Below are 23281 nucleotides of genomic sequence, written 5' to 3'. Positions count from 1 at the left end.
ACGGTACATCCAAACCGTCATCGACCCCATCGTTCTACCATTCCTAGACCGGCAAGGGAACTTACTGTTCCAACAGGACAATGCACGTCCGCATGTATCCCGTGCCACCCAACGTGCTCTAGAAGGTGTAAGTCAACTACCCTGGCCAGCAAGATCTCCGGATCTGTCCCCCATTGAGCATGTTTGGGACTGGATGAAGCGTCGTCTCACGCGGTCTGCACGTCCAGCACGAACGCTGGTCTAACTGAGGCGCCAGGTGGAAATGGCATGGCAAGCCGTTCCACAGGACTACATCCAGCATCTCTACGATCGTCTCCATGGGAGAATAGCAGTCTGCATTGCTGCGAAAGGTGGATATACACTGTACTAGTGCCGACATTGTGCATGCTCTGTTGCCTGTGTCTATGTGCCTGTGGTTCTGTCAGTGTGATCATGTGATGTATCTGACCCCAGGAATGTGTCAATAAAGTTTCCCCTTCCTGGGACAATGAATTCACGGTGTTCTTATTTCAATTTCCGGGAGTGTATTTTAATATTTACGGTCACTTTTAAAATTGATAACAATAAAAGTAATATTTTAATTGTTTTTCTGCTGGCTCCTAATATACAGGGCTGGCGCCCATTGCACATTCTGCATGCCCTACCTAACTTCACGCCCCTCGGGGAGACCTACTTCAGCTTACTGACGTCCATTACTAATATTGTCATTGGGAAGTAGTAAGCATATACGCATCTCTTCAGGTTGATCTGGGTTGCGTATGTGAATGGCTGGAACAAAGTGAGCAACGGAAAATATTTTTCGATCTACGGACCAGATTCCATTCTATGTGAAAACAAAGTCACTGCTCGGCTGTCGGAAAGCGGAGAACAAACATCGAACTGAGTTACATTTGGATCATTAGCTAGCAACCATTTACACAGCGCTCCTTTATGATAAGTTTGCAGTGGCTTAAATATTGTCACGTCGATGGGCTGCAACAGTGTGTGCCCCGCAAGTTGTAAGAGTAAAACACCAAGTGACCTCGCAAGTTTAACGGCTTCAGGATGTTAGGAGTGCGTAGAGTGGCCATCCAACGCAAGAACCTTTTTTCTTTGATGATGTTTTTACATTGCCGCACTGACGGAAAACAAACCGCAGCACCAAAAAATGATTAATGTAAAGTAATGAAATTTCGGGGATACATTCGCCTAGAAAACATATTTGAGTGATAAACGTTGCAAGAACACAGTTTAATGTAAGAGCGAGATAAGCCATTGCAAACGTGAAATGCTGATACATTAATAACCGGTGTAACCTCCAGAATGTTGAATGCAAGCATGCAAACGTGGATATATTGTGTTGTCCAGTTCCCGGATGCCTGTCTGTGAGATGGAGTTTCGTGACTGTTGCACCTGGTTAGCCAGTACAGGGATGGTTAATGCTGTTTGTGAATGTCGCTGGAGTTGTCGTTCAATGATGTCCCATATGTGTTTCGAATGGGGATAGATCTGGTGATCGAGCAAGCTAAGGCACCATGTCGAGACTCCATAGAGCATGTGGTGTTTGTAACGTTCCTAGCAAAACACATACACTCCTGGAAATTGAAATAAGAACACCGTGAATACATTGTCCCAGGAAGGGGAAACTTTATTGATACATTCCTGGGGTCAGATACATCACATGATCACACTGACAGAACCACAGGCACATAGACACAGGCAACTGAGCATGCACAATGTCGGCACTAGTACAGTGTATATCCACCTTTCGCAGCAATGCAGGCTGCTATTCTCCCATGGAGACGATCGTAGAGATGCTGGATGTAGTCCTGTGGAACGGCTTGCCATGCCATTTCCACCTGGCGCCTCAGTTGGACCAGCGTTCGTGCTGGACGTGCAGACCGCATGAGACGACGCTTCATCCAGTCCCAAACATGCTCAATGGGGGACAGATCCGGAGATCTTGCTGGCCAGGGTAGTTGACTTACACCTTCTAGAGCTCGTTGGGTGGCACGGGATACATGCGGATGTGCATTGTCCTGTTGGAACAGCAAGTTCCCTTGCCGGTCTTGGAATGGTAGAACGATGGGTTCGATGACGGGTTGGATGTACCGTGCGCTATTCAGTGTCCCATCGACGATCACCAGAGGTGTACGGCCAGTGTAGGAGATCGCTCCCCACACCATAATGCCGGGTGTTGGCCCTGTGTGCCTCGGTCATATGCAGTCCTGATTGTGGCGCTCACCTGCACGGCGCCAAACACGCATACGACCATCATTGGCACCAAGGCAGAAGCGACTCTCATCGCTGAAGACGACACGTCTCCATTCGTCCCTCCATTCACGCCTGTCGCGACACCACTGGAGGCGGGCTGCACGATGTTGGGGCGTGAGCGGAAGACGGCCTAACGGTGTGCGGGACCGTAGCCCAGCTTCATGGAGACGGTTGCGAATGGTCCTCGCCGATACCCCAGGAGCAACAGTGTCCCTAATTTGCTGGGAAGTGGCGGTGCGGTCCCCTACGGCACTGCGTAGTATCCTACGGTCTTGGCGTGCATCCGTGCGTCGCTGCGGTCCGATCCCAGGTCGACGGGCACGTGCACCTTCTGCCGACCACTGGCGACAACATCGATGTACTGTGGAGACCTCACGCCCCACGTGTTGAGCAATTCGGCGGTACGTCCACCCGGCCTCCTGCATGCCCACTATACGCCCTTGCTCAAAGTCCGTCAACTGCACATACGGTTCACGTCCACGCTGTCGCGGCATGCTACCAGTGTTAAAGACTGCGATGGAGCTCCGTATGCCACGGCAAACTGGCTGACACTGACGGCGGCGGTGCACAAATGCTGCGCAGCTAGCGCCATTCGACGGCCAACACCGCGGTTCCTGGTGTGTCCGCTGTGCCGTGCGTGTGATCATTGCTTGTACAGCCCTCTCGCAGTGTCCGGAGTAAGTATGGTGGGTCTGTCACACCGGTGTCAATGTGTTCTTTTTTCCATTTCCAGGAGTGTATTATATGTCGTAAGAAAGGAGAAAAGAGTAATTGAACTGGATGATCGTAATTGCATGGACAACGGTTCTGTGAACTTTATGTAATAAAGAGAAACAATTATGTTTCATGTTTTATACTGGTATAAAATTATGTGCTGGTTTTTCTTAAAGATAATATCTGTGTCGGCGAATACTGAAACCGCCACAGACGATACTTATTAAATATCAGAATATGTCACAACGAGTATAAATAGTAGTGACCGAGCATTAATTTCTCTGTCGTCCTCTTGGAGTTACGTGGGTAGGAAGAGCCTGTGACTCTTTATTGTATGCTTGTGTAGCATTCTTTTGTCAAGAATGAAAGAAGGACGCCATTAGGTACAGTTTTTTAAAGGTGTGTAATAATTTAATCTGTCTAAATGTTCTGAATAGAGTTACTTAGTGAAAACGTGCATTATGATTTGTAATAAGCTTGCCTGGTATTTTATCCCATCCTTTTAAGACATTTACAGCTATTTAAATATTATTCGTGGTGCAGAGCTGCGCTACGAATGAACAAGCTGCTGCCGCGGCGCATTCAAACTGCATTAAATGAAATCAATCATAACGCAAAGAAGCGGACAGGTAATAGTGAACTAAAATTATTTCTTTCAGCTTTCGGGATTGCAGAGCAGAGCAGCAGATTTTATGATGTGTTTTACACGTGGACGCGGGCTGCCGATGATATATTATTAACAGTGCAAAAAGATAATTTACCTTGATGACGTAAAAGAAATCTTGCTGTCCGTAGTTCTGGTCTGGCAAACATTATAGTAAAAACATTTTTTCTCTGGTAATAGTCTCATGTTCTCGTGTTAGTCGTGGTACTTATTGGTGTTTTACTGCTAACAAATATCCACTGTAAAATTTTGATGTTGAACAAACAATGCGTACTGTAACATCAATATTGAAAACGAAATAATTTTCAGTGACCTTTTCAATAACTGTAAATCAAGGAAGGTATGTTGAACTTAATAGCGAGTTACAGTAACGAAACAATGTTCCTTTATTAGAAAGCCAGATCCAGAATAATAAGAACATAATATATTTTGTATTGTTGAAAATTAATCATCCAAAGAAAGTCACAGCACAGCATCCCAAGAAAGTATTTCAGGGCTCTTTTCGTAGCAACATATTTCATCTCATATATTAATTGCTACGCGAGCAATAACAAAGCAGAGAACGAGCGAAAGTTGCAACAGTGGTAAGTGGGTGAGAGATATCCTGTTGAAAAACAGGATATTATTGGCGGCTCAACAGGCTGAGTCACCAATTGACATACAGAACTACGTGGGATAACCATGAGACTGCTCCTGCTCTCATATGACATAGTATTCCACACCATAATTCCAGGCTTTGGTAAAGTGTGTCTAGCACGCAGGCAGATTGGTTGCAGGCGCTCACGTTGCCTTCTTGTAATAAACTGGCATCGAGGCACAACCAACTTTCACTAGAAACACACATAGCAGACCTACTGCGTGCCCTCCAATGAGTTCTCGCTTGACAACACCGCAGTACTAAGCTGTGGTGGTTTGGGGCCAGTGGAATGCATGCTACAAGGCATCTGGCTTGGACCTGTCTCGAAGAAGCCAATTTGTAACAGTTTGTTGCGTCACTGTGCAGCCAACTGCTGCTCACATTGCTGCTGCAGATGCAATACGATGCGTCAGAGCCATACGCTGAACACGATGGCCTTCCCTCTGGATAGTACCACGGGACCCACCGGAGTCCGGTTTTCTTGTGACAGTACACTCTCGTGACCACCGCTGCCAGCAGTCGTGTACAGTGGCTGCATTCCTGCCAAGTCTTTCTGCAGTATCGCAGAAGTAGCATCAAGCTTCTCGTAGCCTTATAACACAACCTCCTTCAAACTGAATGAGGTGTTGATAATGACGTCAGTGTCGCCTTAAACACATTCTTGACTAACATCAGCTCACCATTTACAGAGGTAACTAACGCTCACGGGGGTTACAGCGTGTATTCCAAGCAAACCTGATTTGCGTCCTCATAGTGACACACCTCATAGTGACACTTCTAGCACCACTCTTATGCGACTATTGCGAAATCTTCAGACATCATCTTTCAGATACTGAAAGATGCCTAGCAACTTTCACATGTCGCACAACACGCCCTTGGTGTTGCGATTTCTTTGCGATAGTGTATTTATTGAAGAGCTCATTATTAATATAACCAGAGTCAGAAATTTCCACAAGAGCTCCAGGTTGTGCACAACTTTTCAGGGAATGATGAATCCTAAGCTTCTTACATATCATCATGGGAAGCACATAATTACCCCCAGCACTTGTACAACAGACATTAACGGTGTTATTTCCTCGGTTGGAAGTGGAAACACTAACCCCTGAAATTGAGAAATTCGATTCTTCACCAAAGAAAATCCTCAGTTTATTTCATTTATGCTGGTATACAACTTTTTATCCAGAATATCGAAAACTTTGTTCACATTTTCTCTATTAAAACCTCAAGCCCTAATAATACACACTATCAGGCTGCCGTAAAGTTAGTGTGGTATGCCGTTTCGCAAAAGAGTACAACCGTTTCTTAACAGCTATTTCATTCTCTTTTCCAGAATTGAATATCAAGATGACAATTAGCCTCAATTATTCGAAAGCTAACATCCTGAAGTGACTTCTAGTACGACTGAGCAGGTTCTCTAAGAACTCTAAAATTACATGAACCAGTTCTTCTTCACCTTAAAGTAGTAACGCTGTTTGTCTCCCATTCACCGTCCCGTTGTTGCCATGTTCGATTCCCCAAAAACTTCCCCTCCAAAATGCCTCAGAAACGTTTTCCTTCGTATTTCATATGTTGTGCTACATTCGTTCAGATTTACTTCCGTTTCTTTAAAATCATCCAATTCGTGTATCACATTTTCTGGAGACCATTTTCCCTATTGCTTTCCAGCCATCTTAACAAAAATCTGTAAAGAAGAAGAGAAAAAGATACACTCCTGGAAATTGAAATAAGAACACCGTGAATTCATTGTCCCAGGAAGGGGAAACTTTATTGACACATTCCTGGGGTCAGATACATCACATGATCACACTGACAGAACCACAGGCACATAGACACAGGCAACAGAGCATGCACAATGTCGGCACTAGTACAGTGTATATCCACCTTTCGCAGCAATGCAGGCTGCTATTCTCCCATGGAGACGATCGTAGAGATGCTGGATGTAGTCCTGTGGAACGGCTTGCCATGCCCTGGCGCCTCAGTTGGACCAGCGTTCGTGCTGGACGTGCAGACCGCGTGAGACGACGCTTCATCCAGTCCCAAACATGCTCAATGGGGGACAGATCCGGAGATCTTGCTGGCCAGGGTAGTTGACTTACACCTTCTAGAGCACGTTGGGTGGCACGGGATACATGCGGACGTGCATTGCCCTGTTGGAACAGCAAGTTCTCTTGCCGGTCTAGGAATAGTAGAACGATGGCTTCGATGACGGTTTGGATGTACCGTGCACTATTCAGTGTCCCCTCGACGATCACCAGAGGTGTACGGCCAGTGTAGGAGATCGCTCCCCACACCATGATGCCAGGTGTTGGCCCTGTGTGCCTCGGTCATATGCAGTCCTGATTGTGGCGCTCACCTGCACGGCGCCAAACACGCATACGACCATCATTGGCACCAAAGCAGAAGCGACTCTCATCGCTGAAGACGACACGTCTCCATTCGTCCCTCCATTCACGCCTGTCGCGACACCACTGGAGGCGGGCTGCACGATGTTGGGGCTTGAGCGGAAGACGGCCTAACGGTGTGCGGGACCGTAGCCCAGCTTCATGGAGACGGTTGCGAATGGTCCTCGCCGATACCCCAGGAGCAAAATTGTCCCTAATTTGCTGGGAAGTGGCGGTGCGGTCCCCTACGGCACTGCGTAGGATCCTACGATCTTAGCGTGCATCCGTGCGTCGCTGCGGTCCGGTCCCAGGTCGACGGGCACGTGCACCTTCCGCCGACCACTGGCGACAACATCGATGTACTGTGGAGACCTCACGCCCCACGTGTTGAGCAATTCGGCGGTACGTCCACCCGGCCTCCCGCATGCCTACTATACGCCCTCGCTCAAAGTCCGTCAACTGCACATACGGTTCACGTCCACGCTGTCGTGGCATGCTACCAGTGTTAAAGACTGCGATGGAGCTCCGTATGCCACGGCAAACTGGCTGACACTGACGGCGGCGGTGCACAAATGCTGCGCAGCTAGCGCCATTCGACGGCCAACACCGCGGTTCCTGGTGTGTCGGCTGTGACGTGCGTGTGATCATTGCTTGTACAGCCCTCTCGCAGTGTCCGGAGCAAGTATGGTGGGTCTGACACACCGGTGTCAATGTGTTCTTTTTTCCATTTCCAGGAGTGTACTATAGCTATTGTAGAACGTCAACTTTCGCGATCAGTGCTGACATTATTTTACTCAACTTAGGAAGATTAGACTCCATAAATGTACGAAAATATTTAGCCTAAATGCCTTTCTTTAATAAGATTCTTAAGTTACACCAGTACACTTTGAGCAATTAAGCCATTTTGTGAGTTTGTCATGCCATAAACTAAATTATTGATCGGATGACAATTATAACGATGTCAAATAGTATTTAAATACGTATTAATTGCATGGAATATATATGAAAGTAATTATGTTTCTTAGCTTAATACCAAGACCATTACGAAAAGTGCAGAAATTATATACGAATACTGTCCCTTTACTTGTGAAGCAAAGTGAATTGCGAGACATACTGTCACACCCACTTAAACCACACAGTTGTAAAACTACCGTAGGCTACCATAGACTGTCATAAGTAAGGGTAGGCTACGATATTTTTCCTAGTAGCTTCGGTCAGGTGACGCCCAATGCACGTTACTTGTCTGTTAGGTGTGTTGTATACATACAGGGCGTTACCTCATAGCGATCGCTTTCTTTACGAATGCGATCAGTGCCACACTAGATTCCACCATAACAGGAAGCAGTGAGCGAGGATATACATAAAGTGCCGGGTAAAACACAGAACATTTTTGTTTTATGTAGTAACGCTCCTTCCTGTTACTTAAAAGCCAACAGTATTTATAGCAAAACTGAAATTGTCAATGATTAATTCAGGTTTTATTCCAGGATTGTTGATCTGTAAAGTGAAACTAAAAAAAGACGCAAAACAAAAATGTATCAAACATGCTTCAATTCTTCGTTAAAATTATATAAAACATTGTTTCATTTATTCATAAAGAACTTTCGCGCTTTTATGTAATGACACGAAACTCTTGCCTTTCATAATAATGACCAATGTTCTATTGAGTATAAAATAACAAAAATTATATACGTATTTTTTATGTTGGTGTAAGTAAACTCTATTTTTATCAAAAGTAATTGCCTTGGTCACATAAAAGAGCAGAAGTTATGTGATCAAATAATTTTTATTACTTATAAAACTGAATTTATATTCTGTAAGGATATAAATTAGAGAATGCACTAACACTGAAAGATGTGCGGTTCTTCAAAACAAACCTCGAAACAAACAAAGATACAAAGAGAAAGTCGGCTCCCATTTTCCCTCTTACTCATTCATTTATGTTTCTTTTTCCTACCAATGCTACCAACACTACCGGGAATCCTACCATTCATTACGCCATTTATGTAGTGTACCAAAACTACGGAGCCGTAGAGCGCAACTCCGTTGTAGTATCATAGAGAGTATTTCCTAGTCCAAACTACTCTCGCCAAGTGATGCATAAGTCTGGTCGGTACATTTCAAAACGTCACGGTGAGACTTGATAGCTAGTGCGGTACGGCTACTTTCAAGTACATAGGGTATTACTCAGAGTTTAATGGAACTTAGGATCAAATAGTGGAGATGGGGGCAGGGAGCGGAAGATAACGTTCAGTCGGAATTTCTAAAATCATTGTGTGTGGTGGCAACCAAACGACTACTCTAGTTGGTGTGTAGAAGCTATGAGCCAGCAGACGTACCATTGTACTTTCAGAAAAATATTATCAACAGAATCCCTGATATCAAGGGCAGATAACTGCGAGAATTATTGCGCCATCAGCTTAACAGTTTATGATTCCAAGTCGCTGACAAAATTAGGATGTGGTAGAATATAGCTGAAAATTAATCTGTTAGACGACGATAAGTTGATTATTATGAACGGTAAAGCTGTAAGTAGGCTGTTTAGGTTTTTTGTATTGGTAACGCCACGTAGCGCCTGTATGAAAATCACTGGCTGTACTGTGTGCAGTCAGTTGCTGGTTGGCATTGTTGTAATACTCGCGATTGTAGTGTTGGGCTGTTGGCTGTTAACAGCGCGTAGCGTTGCGCAGTTAGAGGTGAGCCGCCAGCAGTGGTGGATGTGGGGAAGTGAGACGGCGGATTTTTGAGAATGGATAATCTGGAGGTGTGTCCATCAGAAACAGTAGATGTGTAACAATGTATATCATAAACTGTTATATATATTATGACTATTAAGGTAAATACATTGTTTGTTCTCTGTTAAAATCTTTCATTTGCTAACAATGCCTATCAATAGTTAGTACCTTCCGTAGTTTGAATCTTTTATTTAGCTGGCAGTAGTGGCGCTCGCTGTATTGCAGTAGTTCGAGTAACGAAGATTTCTGTGAGGTAAGTGATTTGTGAAAGGTATAGGTTAATGTTAGTCAGGGCCATTCTTTTGTAGGGATTGCGTTGCGCTAAGAAAATATTGTGTGTCAGTTTAAGCACAGTCTTGTATAATTTTTGTAAGGGGACGTTTCAAAGCCACCAAGGAGTTGTTCCGAAGCTGCGCTCTATAATGGAAGCAAGACTTAAGAAAAATCAAATCACAGCTATAGGCTTCGTCGACCTAGGAAAAGCATTGAACCATGTGAAAAAGTTGCAAGATGTGTAAAGAGAACTTTTAAGTTCTGAAGGTGCAAGTGGTACTGGGAAACGAGGAGATTACGCAAGAGTTGGATTTCGTAGTGGGCCGCATCTGGACCGCAGAGAAGCTCTAAGAAGAACATAAGGTAATAATTTGTATTGATCATCTCCATTAATAAAGATTCGTTGGGATGGATCCTCAGAATATTCACGTTAAAAGGACGACACATTAGGTGCCTCATATAACTTGATTCGATGTCAAATGAAGTGATACATAACTCTTAGCAACATTTTCCCACAAAAAAAAGAAAGAAAGAAAGAAAGAAAAACAAAAACAGCAAATACTCTTTTATCTGATACCTGTGTCCGAAAAGGCAGTTTAATTTCAAGGTACCTGTTCTGGAACAGAAAAATGGGTCGAAACTACTGTCAATCAGCTACTTTTCGATAAAAATTTCGCTGCAAACATTGATATTTCTTTTTCGCTACAACTCTTTCTGTGACTTCGCGAATGACGTTAAAAAAATTTGCTCTATACAATGAACAGTTCTTTAAATTTTTCGCTACACAGCAAAATTGTACAATTGTTTAAATACAAGAGAGTATTCCCTAAGTTACATCTGAAGCACAAAAGGGTTCCATAATCGTTTTACAAACCGCTACGTCACGTTCATTTACATAGACGCGCTGATGGCACTGAAGTCAGTAATCAGGCGCTGAGGGACACCTATCATTACAGAAGAAACCGAGAAACTGAGAAATACAGCCGAGTAGAGTTTAGCAGCGGTAGCAGTCCCGCAGGGCCGGCGGCTACGTGTGCGGCGTCATCAAATTTTAACTGTGCAGCAGTCGGTTGTGCGGGTGAAAAAGTCAGAACGCCAGCTGGGGTCGCGTGAGGTCGTACAGAACAAAAGAGCCGTCAGCGGGACACGGCCGAGCCCTTTGACCTAAGGCGGAGTAGTGCCATTGTTGTGGGGTAGCGTAGCCCTGACAACGCAGAAGGTACGGCCCACCGCCCGGGGCGCGGGAAGCCGTAGCCGACAGTCCAGCATCGGTCGCCTCAGCCGTAGGTCACGCTGGGGCTGTGTGTGGACAAGGTGGAGGCGCTTCCCGACTACAGGTACCTCTCGGCCTCCTCCACTGCCAGTTCACTTTTGACTTTCCCGAACTGGAGCAAGCGCTATATTTTGAAAAATACTTTTTTATTCACATCTAGCTGAACGTATGGTGTTGGCCGGGTATGTATTAATTCCGATCTTCTATTAGTTAATCTCCTCCCCCCCCCCCCCCATCCACCCTCTCACACTGTCTGTCCATCTCCATCATCGTGTCCACCTCCTCCTCCCCCTGTCTCTGTTCATCTTCTCCTCTTTTGAAACTTCCTGGCAGATTAAAACTGTGGTGCCGTACCGAGACTCGAACTCGGGTAGAGCACTTGCCCACGAAAGGCAAAGGTCCCGAGTTATAGTCTCGGTCCGGCACACAGTTTTAATCTGCCAGTAAGTTTCATATCAGCGCACACCCCGCTGCAGAGTGAAAATCTCATTCTGGAAACATCTCCCAGGCTGTGGCTAAGCCATGTCTCCGCAATATCCTTTCTTTCAGGGGTGCTAGTTCTGCAGGGTTCGCAGAAGAGCTTCTGTAAAGTTTGGAAGGTAGGAGACGAGATACTGGCAGAAGTAAAGCTGTGAGGAGGGGGAGTGAGTCGTGCTTGGGTAGCTCCATTGGTAGAGCACTTGCCCGCTAAAAGCAAAGGTCCCGAGTTCGAGTCTCGGTCCGGCACACACTTTTAATCTTCCAGGAAGTTTCATATCAGCACACACCCGGCTGCAGAGTGAAAATCTCATTCTGTTCTCCTCTTTTACTTCCATTAAAGCTAATTCACGATTCACTATCATTAAACTATGGAAAGACCACCTATATGCATTTCAAAGGCTGTAAGAGATTTCCTTTCAGCGCTTGTGTATTACATGAAAACACGCAGATGGAAGAGGTGAACAGTGTTTAATTTCTGGGATTACAACTTGATAATAAATTCAGCTGGGAAGAGCATAGCACAGAATTGCTGCAGCTCCTAAAAAGGCTATATTTGCAATGTGAATGATGTCAGATGTAGAAGACGTAGACATATAAAATCTAGCATAGTTTGTTTGCTTTCATTCTATAACGTCATATGGTATCATATTTTGGGGTAACTCGTCAAACGGAGCAAACGTTTTAGAGAGCAAAAGAGTGTATTAAGACTCGTTTGTTGCATAAATTCAAAATCATCATGTAAAAACCTGTTCAAGTACCACGATATTCTAACCACTGCTTCTCAGTACATTTATTCCTTAATAAAATTTGTTGCAATTAATATGTCTGTATACTCCCAACCAATATGTCAATATAGAGTATCAATACTAGTAATAAGGACAATCTACATAAAGACCAAAATTCACTTACCTTGGTCCAAAAAAGGGTTCAGTATTCTGGAGAACACGTTTTCAATAAAACCGTTAAAAGCGCTGCAGTCATGGAATGTGCAGCTGGTCCCAGCGGTGGTTCGAGTTCTCCCTCGGGCATGGGTGTGTGTGTCCTTGTCCTTAGGATAATTTAGCTTAAGTAGTGTGTAAGCTTAGGGACTCATGACCTTAGCAGTTAAGTCCCATAAGATTTCACACACATTTGAACATTTTGAACCGTTAAAAATTTGATTTCAGATAAAGCACGGTTTAAACAGAGTTTGAAAGACTTTTTCGTAAGCAACTTCTTCTACTCTATTGATGATCATCAATAGAGTGTTAGACCAACTTGAGAATATATGTCTGTTAGATTTCAGTCTTGACAGTGCTTGATAACAACAACCAGAAACAGAAATTTTGTGTATGATAAATTTATTAAAAGCGCATACCTGTGTTTCATTCTGACAGTGTATTAATTCGGTAGGTATCAGCAGTTCCATTTTGCTGTATCTATTTATGTACTTTGACAATGACCTGATAAATAAGCAAGGATGTGAGTGTTATATTTAAAAGTTCTATTTTGTGTTATACTTTCTCATATATTCCACACTCAGGAGAATCATCTTATGTTTCGGGTCTATGGAACGAAAACTGAATCTAATCTAATCTCCTCCTTTCCTCTCACTCTGTCCCTCTCCTCCTCTTCCCATTTTCAGTCCATTTGCTCCTCACACTGTGTCTGTTCATCTCTTCCTCCCCTACCTTTTTCCCTATCTCCTCCCTCTGTCTCTATCACGTCCTCTTTCTATGTCGATCTCCTCCTCTCCCTTCTCTCCTATGTCTCTGTCCTTTTCCTCATCCTCCTATCTGTGACTCCCTCTCCCTTTTCCGATGCTGTCTCTTCGTCCTCCTTTCTCTCTCCACATTGTCACGCTCACCCCAGTGGAGACTGATGGTCCTTACCCCTATAGTATTTCTTTCCATATTGTAACTACTATGGGTACCAAATTTGACTGAAACCGTTCCAGGGGTTTGGGATGAGCTTCTTACCCATGGTTTTGCTCGCGTACTCCCATGCCAAATATATTTCAACCATACTGCAGTGACGAGGTGTTCAGAAGTACAATGCAATATTACTTCGGATACACACGTATGTCGGAAGGAACGTTTCATCTACTTCTGAGCAACACAGGCACTGCAATAGAATATTTATCCGCTCCTCTGTACAGAAATATACATAATGGATGTACTAGTGCAAGCTGTAGACACATGGTTGACGACATGTATAAGTTTGGGTTTGGCCGTGAAGCGTGCCCGGATAGCCTAACGGTAATGCAAGCACTCGTGATAAGCGGGAAATACGTGTTCGAATCCCGGTCCGGCACAAATTTCCATTGTCGTCATTCTGCTACACAGTTGAAGGTTGTTCATATTTTCAACTGCGAATGCATTTCTTGCAAAAATATTTCAGCATATTTCACTTGTGGTTGTACATATTTCACGTGTATATCTAGCGAATTTCGCCCTGCAGTTTCATTTTCACGGAGCTCGATGTTTGACGACAAATCTCCTGAACTATGCACAAGTACATCCAGTACACGTAAATATTATCTGCGAAATGTAATGGAGTTAGTAGAACAGAATTAAAAAATTAAAACGTCTAGTATCATGTGGCAATTTTTCACGTATCTCAGTGTTTGACGTCATATCTCTGAAGTATGTATCGTACAGTGGTATATTTTTGTAGGTACATTCAGCAGAATACGTGGATAGTGCTTGCCTAATGTGTTGCGACTGGAGCTAGTAGTAATGCAATGAAGCAATAGAGTTTTTCGCGCATCCAGTGTTTATGACTTCGTATCTCCTGAACTGTCCCCTACAGTGATGTAATCTTTTGGTATATTCAGTGATATATGCGACTACTGTCTGCAAAATGTGTCACGAATGCTGTTAGTAATACAGAAGTAATAAAATAAAACGTTTTGCTTCGTGTGGCAGTTTTACATGAATATCGAAAATGTAGTAAGCGATGAGCTTTTGTCCTTTCATTATTATGTGGGAGTCGTCAGCGAGAAAAGTTTCGTAAAGGTTTGAAAGTAGTCATCCAGCATTCTCAAATGCTGGATGACTAAGATATTGGTCTTCTCATGTCGTACACTACTCTGCTTTTTCATCCTCAACTTTTTGATAGTTGAGTTTTTCTTACTCCCGTGACAGTAAATGATATGGCGTGTAACCAAGCTTGGATGAAATCGATCATATGATTTAGAAGATGTGTAATATACATACATAATTACATCTATTGTTATAATTTGCGTGGGTTCCCTTGGTCACAATGTGGTGGACTTACGACACAAACAGTTTCGATTGTAACGACTCGAAATCAACCAAGCTGATTTTAGCTGACCAGGTTGGCCGCCAGACGACTTGTGCTGCTTTTGTATCAATATATTGATTCTAATGATAACTCATCAACTCGTTGGAGTCTACATCAGCCAAGCCGATTTTTTTAAGCGACCACGACGGTCGCCACATTACGACTCGTGTTTCTATCGTAGCAAGATATTAGTACTGATGATGACTCATTACAGTCGAAATCAAGCAAGTTGATTTTCTTAAGTGACCACGATGGGCGCCAAATGACAACAGGTGGTACTACCGTCACAAAATACTGGTCCTGATGACGACTCGTTGGAGTCGAAACCAGTTAACTGTCACAAATCCACCAAATACGATGAGGACAGCTGTGAAATAAAAATTATTCAAATACGTTTTCTAACCCATTTTTCCCACAATTGTGGTGTCATTCTTCCATGTTCTGCGCTCATAATCGCCCTAGTGCGGATGTTTGCTTTGGTATTGACTCGGCTATACCTCTCCCAAATTCTCAGTCTGTGAGATTAACAAAATATTAAATCGTATTCGAAGATAGGCGAGACAGGGAGAGCCCTAAGAAAGCCCTACTCGAAAACTCATCACCAAGCATTTTCAAAATCGCGGATGTGCTGTTCTAAGCAGGTTGGCCCCGTACTGTAATCACAGTGTGGATCACCAGCCCGACGCTAGAGATGTTAAGGCGTTTATGGAGGTCACTCCCTGTCTCTCCTACTTCCCTTTTCAATTATTACTTTTTAATTTGGTTTGAAGTAATTCCCCATTTCTTTTTGAGTCTATACATCCACTACACTCAACAGTTTCGATAATTTGTTCAGGTGCTAAAAATTGTGTGTTGCTACAAGTTTCTTATTCTACTACTTTTATTCCAAGGTTTTTGCAGAATTTCTACACGTGTCTCATTAACCAGTCCCTCATTTCGGGGGGGGGAGGGGGAGGGTTACCTTCGTACACGCCTATTCTTTCTAGTATTTCCAGCTTCGGTGCTTCATCTATCCACTGTATTTCCTACACGCTTGGTTAGTATTATATTTCAAATTTATCAGCCTCCTTCTACATCAGTTTTTCCTTTGCTCCACCCTCTCTTCCCATTCAGTGCTTTTCTCAAGAAGAGCCTACCATTACAGCAAAAACATAGAATCTTAATTATTACATAGAAAACAACGTTCTTCTTTGTAATTCCTGTTAAGCCACTTCATATTAATGCAAATCTCGGTTAACGTGACACAGCACAGTGTGTTACAAGGAAAGCAAAGAGCAGAACTGTAAAAATGGTTAATGTCATTCATTCCAACGCTAGGGACCATACATATTCGGGCGTTATCCATATTTCTACTACAGCGTCTTCGTGCCCAGTTACTTTGTTTATTCATCTGACTCTCTGCATGTATCAGGATCAGTTGAATTCACTCATATTTCACGATCACTTTCGTCTGGTATTGTTTTTTCTCACTATTTTAGATTTGTAGCTTAATTTAAGGGACAGTCAAATGAAAACGACGGAGATGGAAAAAAGTAAGTGGTTTACTACTTCAAAAATAGTCGTTACAGCTGTTAATACATTTACCCCACTATGAGAGAAGATGCACAATGCTTCCATGCAAAAATAGTTGAGGTTGCCTACGGAACCATGATTGTACCCAGCCGTGCACCTCTTCGTCTGAAACAAAGCGACGCCCACTAATGTCTTTCCTCAGGATAGATATAGAAACCGCATGAAGGGACATCGGGACTGTACTCGTATGTAGGATGGGTAAGGGCTTCCCAGCGAAACTTCTGTAGCGTACTGGAAACAGCCTTGGCAACGTGTGGGCGTCCATTGGGTTGGCAGGTTGTTTCGAGTACGCCGCAGAAGTTTCTCTGGGGAGTCCTTACCCATCCTACATACGAGTACAGTCCCGATCTCCCATCATGTCATTTCCATATTTCTGTTGCACTGAAGAAAGACTGATGGCCGTCGATTTGCGTCAGACGAAGAGGTGAGCGCCTGGATACAATCATGGTTCCCTAGGCAACCTAAAATATCTTTCCGTCCAGGTATTGTCCGTCTTGTCTCACAGTGGGCTAAATCTATTAACAGTTACTGCGATTACTTTTGAAATAATGAAGTTTACTAACCTTGTTTTCCATCTGTCTTGTTTTCATTTGACGGCCCCTCATGCATTTTGAACGATGTTCCTTCAGCACATTTCAATGTTATGCTAGTTTCACACGCCGGTATTTGCTGCAGATTAATCTAGCTTCCGTTCTGTATTTCACTACACACTCAACGAAATGAAGAAGTCTGTTTTCAGATAGCACGCCTTAATCTGGCACGTTCTAGCGGTAAAACATACAGGTTGGTCATTCCGGAAAGCATGCAAGGTTGTTGCAGGGTAAGGTGAGAAATAATTGTTAAGAAAGAAATTCGATACGTTGCGCTGTTTTAGGATTAATTAGCGTTGAAGTTGTCCAATTAGGCCATTGCGCGATCAAATACAATGGGCCCGCTTAATACAGTTAGTGTTACCTGTTTCCATAGCGTAGATGACAGGAAACGAGAGTGCTCAACCTTTAACTCGGGTTCGATTCGTACTACCGTCCCATGTACAATTTTTGTATCGCTCTCTTGATCGGAATAAAGGCATATTTGGCGGCACAATCTCTGGCGGGCCTCTGGAATTTGTGCGCATAATGGCTCAAAAAATGGTTCAAATGGCTCTGAGCACTATGCGACTTAACTTCTGAGGTCATCAGTCGCCTAGAACTTAGAACTAATTAAACCTAACTAACCTAAGGACATCACACACACCCATGCCCGCGGCAGGATTCGAACCTGCGACCGTAGCGGTCGCTCGGCTCCAGACTGTAGCGCCCAGAACCGCACGGCCACTCCGGCCGGCGCATATAATGGCCTGATTGGTTAATTTCAATGCTAGTTAACTGGAAAAAGGCGCAATGTGTCGAATTTTTTTCTTAACAAGCATTTCTCAGTACAGCCTACCTTGCAACGCCCTTGACGTTTTTCAGGCTGTTTCTGACCGCCCTGTATGCAGGGTGTTTCAGAAGTGATGATCAATAAATCACACCTGGACGGTACGGGTCAAAAGTAGCTAGAAAGCTCCAATAAACATGGGTCCACAAATCATCCGTTGGCGAGATATCTACGTTGGGCCAGCCGGTGTTGTCGAGCGGTGCTAGGCGCTTCAGTATGGAACAGCGCGACCGCTACGGTCACAGGTTTGAATCCTGCCTCGGGCATGGATGTGTGTGATGTCCTTAGGTTAGTTAGGTTTAAGTAGTTCTACGTTCTAGGGGACTGATGACCTCAGATGTTAAGTCCCATAGTGCTCAGAGCCATTTGAACCATCTACGTTGGTATCCCAAGTTTTGGGATCGACTGTTTGTTTAAGCATGCGCAACTACTTCCCGTTTCCCCTCTGTGGACTGTGCCATACTGGTCTCACATTCAGTTACGAATGTGAAGGCACCATGGACAGATGCTACACCAGTGAAGAGTACGCTGACTTCCACTTCATGTGTGGCAAAGTGGATGGAAGTGCCCTCGAGGGCGCACGATTGTATGAAGAAACTTATCGTCTCCGCAGACTGGCCGACAGGCGTACATTTGCCGGTTACATCAGCGCTTTAGTGGAACCAGCAGTATCGCACACAAGAATGTCGATCCAGATCCATAAAAGCCGATGTTGAGGAAAGAGTGTTACGCATTGTAATCGATCGTCCGAGTACTTCAACGAGGACGATTGCTTCGCAAGAACGTGTTTGAGTCATATCAGTATGTAGTGGATTTTACATCGGCAAGTACTCTATCCATATCTTCTCCAGTGAGCTCCAAACAATGCAGACTTCCATTCTAGAGAGAATTCTTGCCAATGAGAGCAACAACAGTGTACCGTGAATCCCCTGTTTGTAAGCAGCAGCCGGCCGGTGTGGCCGAGGAATTCTAGGCACTTCAGTCTGGAACCGCGAGACCGCTACGGTCGCAGGTTCGAATCCTGCCTTGGGCATGGACGTTTGTGATGTCCTTAGGTTAGTTAGGTTTAAATAGTTCTAAGTTCTAGGGGACTGATGACCTCAGATTTTAAGTCCCATAGTGTTCAGAGCCATTTTTTGTAAGCAGCATTCTGTTCACGGATGAGCTGGGTTTACCCATGAAGGTATTTTTAACTACCGTAACTGTCACATTTGGGCTGACGTCAATCCTAATGCAACACACCTATCACGACATGAGCAACGTTGTTCATTGAACGTCTGGGCAGGACTGCTCGGAGACCGCATAATTGGACCACACTTCCTACCACATCACCGGACACTAGTACATACGGTTTCAGATGTACATGATGATATCCCACTGAACCAACGCTGAACATGTGGTTCATGCATCATGGGGCTCCAACATATCTTCATTTACGAGTGCGCCGGCTTCTAACTCGGACATATGGCCAACATTGGATAGCTAGAGTCAGGACCTGTCTCATGGTCACCCATGGATTTCCTTGTGTGGGGCCATGTCAAAAGCCTCGCCTACGCTATCGAGGTCAACTCTCTTGAGAAATTACGCTTTCGGAATGAAGAAGCCTTCCAGCATTTTGTTGCAATTAACTACTGATGTGTGGCTCGATGGTAATGAAGGAAAGTGTCAGATTGTAAATGCAAAGGTTTGAGGTTAAAAACTGACTGCATAGGAATTTTTTCTGCGACCTAAAGTCGCTTTCACGTCTGCATGAATCTATACATGCAGAAAATCCCTAGCTGCACAGTGGTTTGGAGTCTACGTTTAAGAGTTGTCCTGCCATCTGTAACTGGTTGGGTATGTCAGTTCAGAGATCGGAGAAAGGTAAAGGCATATCATCTTCAACAGGAACATGCCTAGTAAAGCAAATGGTTCAAATGGCTCTGAGCACTATGGGACTTAACATCTGTGGTCATCAGTCCCCTAGAACTTAGAAGTACTTAAACCTAACTAACCTAAGGACATCACAAACATCCATGGCCGACGCAGGATTCGAACCTGCGACCGTAGCAGTCGCGCGGTTCCGGACTGAGCGCCTAGAACCGCTAGACCACCGCGGCCGGCTAGTAAAGCATTGAGTTAAACAAAACATGAACAGATTCTTCCCAAGAAATCGTTCTTTGGCTCTTTCATCACGCTGCTTCAGTAAGAAAGCTTGATCTTTATTCTTGAACAGCCACATTCTTCCGTTTTTTTGTGTTGTTTCTTAACTTGACTGCGACTCTAATTGTGTCAAATTAGAATTTAATCTCTCGGTTGAAACCTCTTTAAATTGTTGGTCTGTTACATTGCACAAGTGTGTTGTGCGAGTTTTATCATACGACAGCTCTCAATTTTTTATGCTGAAGCTGTTTTTAATAGCAAGACTTTCTTGCGCTTGCAGAGTTCATAGATTTTGGTTACCACACTGTAGTACCTAAACTCCCGTAGCGTTATTTAAGATAAAATTCGTCATTAAACTCAGCAGAACTCGTATGTAACCCCGGTGTTTCAAGAAAATTGCGGCAAAACTACAAGACGTAGTTAAATGACACACATCAGTGTGCAGAACATATCTCCAAATTTCGACTCGTAATAAGTACCGCAGCATCTTTGCGTACGTGTCAGAACATGACATACAATGAAGCGATGCGTAAGTTTTGTGTTGTTATTCGCTAAATACGAGTCAGTTGTATCGGTTCAGCACAATTTCGCATCAGATATAAGGTAAAAGCTATGACAGGCAGGCTAAAGAACATTTGAAAGACGGCACGTCCTTTGGATTCGTCTTCCTTTTACTTTAATTATTCAGATAATGTGGACGTATGCAATTAGGGCACTTTTATCTAATTGGGAAGGCTCTGTGACGGATATGGTGCTTACTAAAGACGGTTGACAGTGGTAGTTTATCGAGTTCATTGGACGGAGTAATTTTGAGGTGACGAGATTGAGTTTGTGTTTACTAGAATGTTCTGTAGGACAGTTTCACCTGCAGCTGGGCGAAGGGAATCTTACTAGCCGTAAAAAGTGAAGAGGTCGCTTTAATGGTTTCAGTTCAGAGAACAAGGAATGGGTGCGGACGCAGGTACGAGGTGCGACAATAAAGTAATGAGAATGATATTCTCTGTGAGATGTGGCAAACCTGCAGGCTTGCGTAGGCATAGTATCTTTGACCTTGGTCTATAAGCTGCTTTTAGTCTAAGCGGCACATCGATACAACTGCTCAGTCGTGAGTTGTGCTGTAATAAGTTAACACGTGTTTGTGTCTCTCTTCACGGTATTGGAACAGCATAATATTGCACAACGGTATACCACTTCTTTTTGCGTTAAATTGGGAGAAAACGCAACGACAACTTACAGTAAGCTTCAGAAGGCTTTTGGAGAGGAGGTTATGTCAAGAGCTCAAGCTTTTCTTTGTCATAAAATGTTTCGTGAAGGCAGAACGAATGTTGAAGATGAAGACCGCAGTGGACGACCATCAATCTCACGGACGGATATCAACTTGGCCAGAGTGCGTGAACTCATATGGTCTGATCGATGATTATCTGTGAATATGGTCGCCGAAGAACTGAACATCAATCTAAGATCTTGGTATGAGAAAGATTTGTGCAAGAATGGTCCCCAAGAATCTCACACCACAGTCTATTTTAGAGAAATTTTTAATCTCAAAACAAATTTCAGTATTACCACAGCCACCTTATTCATCAGATATCGCTCCGTGCGACTTTTTTTCTATTTCCAAGAGTCAAAACGGCGGTCAAGGGACACCATTTTCAAACAACACCAGATGTCCAAAAAGCTGTGAGGAGGGCCTTGGAAGATATTACAGAAGCTGAGTTCCAGAAATGTTACCATCAATGGCAGAAGCGCTGGAAAAAGTGTGGGCAATCAGAAGGGAACTACTTTGAAGGAGACAACACTAAACTTGACTAAAACGGCAAGCATCATTTTTTTTCACATCAGTCTCATTACTTTCTTGTCGCACCTCGTACACTATATCGACTGGGCCTTTGAAACTCGGTCAAAAGACGGCAAGCTGGCTGACTTGGTCTGAGCAGTAGGGGATACCCAGCCACGTGCAGAGAGGTGCTTTTGGAGGGCTACAGTAGAGTGTCCCAGAAGCTTGCCTTGGGCAGAGCCTTTTACAACTTCCTTAGCCGAGTCGCGACGGGCCAGTGCCCTCCCCTCTCGGGGAGAGTGCATTCTTCAGATTCTGCACGAGTCCACGACCCTGTTTTACGTGGATCGTCCTGCGAGATCCATATCTGTAGGGATGGTGAAAACATTTCCCTACGCTGGCTAAAATGGACGGACGCAACAGGACCCTCGAGACACAGTTGCCACGATAGCCGCTGCGTTTTTTAGAAGTCACGTAGGCAACCACTCCATGTGGTTTCCCGTGCAAGCAAATAAACAATGTTCTGATTGGGAATCCAACGATAACATCAGAATATCTACCAGAGGGCATCTGCGCTCTGTCGCGGAAAGCGATAGGATTGGCTGAATGAAGTAGCCCTTCTTCGGGAGCGCATTTCGATTGCTAGCCTGTTTTTCGAAAGTACTCCACTAGGATTGTTTTAGGAAATAGTAGAGAAAAGACGGAGGAAGATATTGGGGCTTTGGCTGTGAAGAGAAACTGATCGGATATTCTGCGAGAGCCTTGATTCGCATTAGGTCGTAGATTAGGGTTTGATCTGGTGACGTCATCGCGGATCCTGGGACGAAAGGAGGAGAATGAGATCCATCGTTCGAGTCAACGCAGAGGCTCGCTGGTTGCTGCATTGTTGAGTCCTGCAGGTGCATGGTGAGCATTTTGCAGCTCCGGCGCATTAGGAGCGTTTGAGGTGATTTCTCGGCGTGCGCAGCGTGCTGTTTCAAAGAGCAGCAGTCGGTCTCCAATTTATGCGTATCGTACTAGCTTGCAACTTAATGATTCACAATCATTGTCAGCCAAAGCAGATTCAGTCAGATTTCGTTATCCGCGTTTAAAGTGGGAGGCGTAGTGTAAATTATTCCACCCATTTCCCAACTTTCTGAACCCTACATCAATACATGCTTCTTTGCGTTAAACAGGCGCTTGAATTTTATTCATGATTGTTTATTTCTGTTTGGCTTTCGTTACACTTCTTTGTTTTTTCTGTAATAAATCTTCATGTTGGAGATAATGAATGTTATTTTGGAGTGTTGTACACAGTTCAAATGGCTCTGAGCACTATAGGACTTAACTTCTGAGGTCATCAGTCCCCTAGAACATAGAACTACTTAAACCTAACTAACCTAAGGACATCACACACATCCATGCCCGAGGCAGGATTCGAACCTTCGGCCGTAGTGGTGGCGCGGTTCCATACTGTAGCGCCTAGAACCGCTCGGCCACACCGACCGGCTTGTACACAGTGACAACTTTAGTTCCACTACCAGGGACCTAATCAGCCACCTGCTTTTAGGTCATCCGTTATGCACAGTTTCACTATGGTGTAGCTGAATGATGGTTCTCCGTCGTAGAATATTCCGAGGCAGAAGTTAATTATAGATAAAGTCACATTACCTTCCCACCGCGACAGTTTGTATACATTC

General features: G+C 44.1%; 1 protein-coding gene across 1 annotated transcript in view; it reads left to right on the top strand.

Annotated features, from left to right (window-relative positions):
• Positions 1–10913: 10913 nt before the first annotated feature.
• Positions 10914–23281, top strand: part of LOC126336736 (glutathione S-transferase D7-like) — a 94292-nt gene continuing 81924 nt past the window's right edge. Inside the window, exon 1 of the mRNA XM_050000732.1 lies at positions 10914–10994. The gene's annotated coding sequence lies outside the window, so the exon portion shown is untranslated. The remainder of the gene's footprint in view (positions 10995–23281) is intronic.

The sequence above is a fragment of the Schistocerca gregaria genome, chromosome 2, assembly GCF_023897955.1.
Source record: "Schistocerca gregaria isolate iqSchGreg1 chromosome 2, iqSchGreg1.2, whole genome shotgun sequence".
NCBI classification, from domain to species: domain Eukaryota; kingdom Metazoa; phylum Arthropoda; class Insecta; order Orthoptera; family Acrididae; genus Schistocerca; species Schistocerca gregaria.
The sequence above is the reverse complement of the archived record's forward strand: the minus strand, read 5'-3'. Positions and strand labels throughout refer to the sequence as shown.